We start from the raw sequence: 5,155 nt of genomic DNA, 5'->3' as shown, positions 1-5,155 counted from the left end.
AAAGAAACATAGTTATCCATCAGTATTATTCTTTTTTGGGTTCCAAATGGTAAAAAACAGAACCCTAATAGATTATTCATAATTCATCAGTCTGTCTATCCGTCCGTATGTCACAGCCACTTTTTTATTACTATTACTGTGTTTTTATGTATAACTGGAGAATAAAATGATTAGTAAACACTTATCCTTATGAGTGGATTTTTATTATATTGATATTAGTTAATAATTCATTCAATGAAATAAAAAAATATTTAAATCAGTTCACAGTAAGCCAAAATATTGAGTAGTATACACAGAAAAAGACATAAATCCACTAGCCTCCTGCCCTGAAAAAAGGTTAAATTGATAACCTCCCTTTTAAGTCCCCAAACAGAATTGAGAGGAAATTGGGTAATTTATTATTATTAAATGGAACAGAAATTTCACTTTTGTATCTTATAATTGTTGTTTATAATTTTGTTTAGTTATGGTATTACAATATGGATGTTACAGTTTTAGTTCTAAACAAGGTATCCTGTACTTCAAGTGTCTCCCAACCGACGGCAACTGTTAATGATGTATTAGACCTTGGAGCGAAACTTTTAGGAGATGTTCATCGTGCACAGCTTCTTCTACGTTGCGATACAAAGCATGCAACATTCTTTTTGCTTTCTGAAGATTCATGGATAGACTGTTCAATCCAGGTAGTAACTATATTCAAATTAATAAATATAAAAATTATTTTTGCATTAGCAGCCTGTAAATTTTCCCACTGCTGGGCTAAAGGCCTCCTCTCCCTTTGAGGAGAAGGTTTCCACCACGCTACTCCAAAACACAAATTAAGCACATGAAAATTCAGTGGTGTCAGCCCGGGTTTGAATCCGAAATCATCGGTTAAGATGCACGCGTTCTAACCACTGGGCCATCTCGGCTCTCAATATGTTAATGTTAATATGGAGAGCCGAGATGGCCCTCTGATGGATTTTGTATATAAAAATTATAATATTTAAAAATATATATATTCCAAATAAATTTGCAATTAATATCTTGATTTTATTTGAATCAACAATTTTTCTCGTTTCCAATACAAAATTATCAATTGCAATCGGCTGACGTTGTAAATCATTATTCCCCCATACGATTATGTCGTGCCTTCGCAAATTTATGAATTTGATGACCTTGTGCATTCTGTTATAACATTATATCAAATTTATATACGACCACATCTTTTACTTTCCCTAACTAACGCAACAAACAAAAATTGAAATCAGAAAATCTGACAAACAATGTGGATCATGCGACATCAAAAAATATTCCGATCAAATGCGAATAGCTATGACACAACTGTATTTATTTAATTTAGGTAAATCTCGTAACTACTTGTAAGTAATTTCTGTTCCATAGTTTGCAGTCGATAGATCTGAGAGTACACAAAAATATGGTATAGCGGTCGACTCATTTTTTATATCACCGGTCCGGTGGTCAGGTGCTGATAGTGTGAATGGCGTAGCCGCGTGCCGTGCAACTAGCACTGGTTTTCACTCTACCGCTTTGAGAATCATATCTTCTACTGCAATTGCGCGACCTCTAAATCTCGTAGCAGATACGATGCTATATTCGCCAAAACATATAACAGTTCAGGTACGATGTTTAAAAAAAATATGTTTGTACATAGATTAACCGCTTCGTTGGTTAAGTAACTAGCTACTCTTTATCTAACTAAACTTGGTTCGAATTCTCAGTCAGGTTTTTAAAAGTTACAGGGCTTTGCAATTGATAATTAATAATTATCTCAGGAATTACATAATAATAGGTCCTACGTGTGATTTTTCTTTGAGTTTGTCAGATTGCTTATCATATAATACGTCAATGAGGTATGGTACACTTTAATATAATATGTGTATGTAGTACACTTGGCTAGACTATTTATAATGTATGTAACTATTCGGTCTTATATTTATCAAGGTTAGGAGAATACGCTGCTCATACGGCTTAGTGGATACATATTTTGTTGCAGATTTTCATCAGATACATGCAGGTTTTCTCGCGATGTTTTGCTTTAAGACATTATTAATGAAAGTAAAACACATGAAAATTCAGTTTCAATTTGACTGGGTCTTAAATCGAAATATTTTTGTAAGATGCACGTGTTTTCTGGGTTTTTATAGTAATTCTAAATGTATTTTAATTGTACCCGAACCAGGCTCACGATAAGGACTATGATATTTGTAGTGAAGACGACCCAGCTTGCGAATATTATGTTAACCTTGGTATTGCATTCCCGCATCGCTCCCTCTCAGCGACAATAAACATTGTCAATCACAGGTATTTGAATATGTAATACGGCTAAAATAACAGTAAGTCGTGTGAGCACCATTCGTATATTGCGCTAATGTATATAGAATTTGTTATTATTGAATTTTGATTTGGCCTTTAGTATGAAATAAGAATAAATATCTACGTCAGTATTTAAGGCACTGTGTGTTGATAAATTATCCTATCTTAGGTGTAAGTAAATTTAAGTTTTACTAACAGCTAGGTTAAGTTAAATAAATAAATAAATATTGGACAACATCACATACATTACTCTGATCCCAATGTAAGTAGCTAAATCACTTGTGTTATGGAAAATCAGAAGTAACGACGGTACCACATACACCTAGATCCAAGACAACATAGAAAACTAATGAACTTTTTCTACATCGACTCGGCCAGGAATCAACCCGGGACCTCGGAGTGGCTTACCCATGAAAACCGGTGTACACACTACTCGACCACGGAGGTCGTCAAATACTAACAATGCTACTGCCTTAATGATGGTTGAAATAAGATATCATAATAATTATTTAATACCATGTTATATCACAGCCCACTATATTACAACTACTATTGGAGTGCAAGGCCGTGGGGCGTTTGCTGTTGCTGGGATAGCTTAAGATTAATCGATAATAAAAATAGTGATGATCTATGTTCCGGTGCTAAGGAAGCAAAGTTGCTCTCGGAAAAGGTACGACAAATTTATACTAACGGAAGTATCATACGGATAATATTAATGACTTGGTCAAGTGTCTAGCTTATAAAGCCGAAGTCAGATCCCGCGGTCCTAAGCCTGGGTCGAGCCGTTATAACGTTATACGAGTTTTGCCTCAAAAAGCAAGAAAGAGTTGAGATTTGCCCTCCCCAGATTATGAGCGTGCACAGTTGTGCACACAGTTGTGCACTGTAATAAGTCCCGCAAATTTAGCCTCGCTTAAGAAGGTTATCGTGGCTGAAATCGGTCAGAGATCATTCATAGTATAAAATCGTAACTTTGGCTGCTACGACTTCAGGGTGGTGGTACGATACAACCTTCAAACGATAAAGAATTGACGCGACTAGTTGTAGACACGCCATCTGGTTGCATACTCCCGCGATCAACCATGCAAGTGGCGGTTAGTGTACCAAATGTCGGTGTTCAGTTGGGCGCGCACCGGGCTGTCCTCATGTAAGTTTGAATTTCCTTGCTAATTACTTCAGTATATTTTTATTGTTAAGCTTTTAAAAAATGCTTCATTTATTATAACATGTTCTTTAGGGTTCCGTACCCACAGGTTGAAAACAGGACCCTATTACTAAGACTTCAATGTCTGTCCGTCCGTCTGTCTATCTATTATCGAGCTGTTTCTTAAGAACCACAATAGCTAGTCAGTTGTAATTTTCACAAATTATGTATTTCTGTTGACGCTATAACACGAAATACTAATATATATATTTAAGTGAGTACCAAATCCATGGTACGAAACCCTTTGTGCGCGAGTCCGACTCGCACTTGGCGGGTTTTTTAAATAAAAGTATACGAAGTCTCCCTATATATTGGTATGTGTAGATATTACATGCTCAGAACCCTGATACCTATTCCGTGTGTTTTAATCGTATATGAATTTATTTACTTAGAAATTATATTTTAACTTAAATAAATAAAGCTTTACTCAGTGTAACATGGCACCTTATACAAGATTGTAAGTTGCAATCTGGGTAAGTATTTAATTTACTTAGATTACGCTTATAAATAACTTGTGTTTGGAAGTTGAGGAGAGTACCGGGAGTTCACGAAGTTTCGTCTTGCATGTTAAATTCAATCTTATTAATTATGCGTGTCAACATAAAGTGGAGCACTGAAGTGAAAAAAACTTCAAACCTTCCCCTTGAGACTTTTGCTTGCAACCACACGAGCTGTGCAAGACGGCATTTGCTTCGTGATTTACAATATAAATCTATATATACATAACTTTGTAGGTTGATACTGAATGATGTTCCAAAAGAGAGCATCACGGTGGAAAATGAATCACTGATTTTAAGCCATAAGACTGTCGAGGAAAACGCTATTCCTGGAATATCTGCGGTATATTTAAAATCATTGTTAAATTATTTATAGTCAACATCATTAAAACCACAAAAGATACATTGATCCTATAGTACGTCAACAGTGTAAACGTGACCATGACCTGTAGGCGAAGGTGACTTACAAACTGATAATCTCTTCTTCTACATACAATAAATAGTAACATAAATGAAATTGATAAAGTTACGAAACATTTTGTATTTATTTGTTTCAAGGACATTATTTCAGTCGCGTTTAATATAATCCAATACAAAAACATCATCAAAGAGATACAAGTAATTCGTATAGAGTAAATAGATAATAGCTCTGTTGAATTTAATCGATTTTACAAGAAAAACATTCATGTGTCATTCTTCTGTTCGTTTTCCTCCTATATATCTGCTATAGTGGCGCGGTTTATACTGGAAATTAAAAGATTTTTATTATCCTTTTATTATGGTAACATAACGGACGTATAAATCTCTTTTGTTTGTTGATACACATATTTCTAACTAAGGCTTGGTCTCGCGAAACATGTGAGGTGGTGTGCGGGCAAATGGAAGTATGGTGGGAAGTAGCTCCAGTCAGATTCACACTTGAACCGTCTTATATACGGCTGCCACATTCAAGAAGGTAATTTAATATAATTTTTATTTTTAATTAATAAAAGTAATACTTGTTATCAAGAAATCTCTAATATTCTTATTTTCCTCTCCAGTTTAATATAAAGTTCATGTAAAATTGAAATAAAATTCAAGTAGTAATTATATTTTTTTAAATACAAAATAAATACGCAATTGTTCTTTAAGGGTAAAG

Source organism: Vanessa atalanta, chromosome 13 (assembly GCF_905147765.1).
Source record: "Vanessa atalanta chromosome 13, ilVanAtal1.2, whole genome shotgun sequence".
In the NCBI taxonomy this organism is placed as follows: domain Eukaryota; kingdom Metazoa; phylum Arthropoda; class Insecta; order Lepidoptera; family Nymphalidae; genus Vanessa; species Vanessa atalanta.
The sequence above is the reverse complement of the archived record's forward strand: the minus strand, read 5'-3'. Positions refer to the sequence as shown.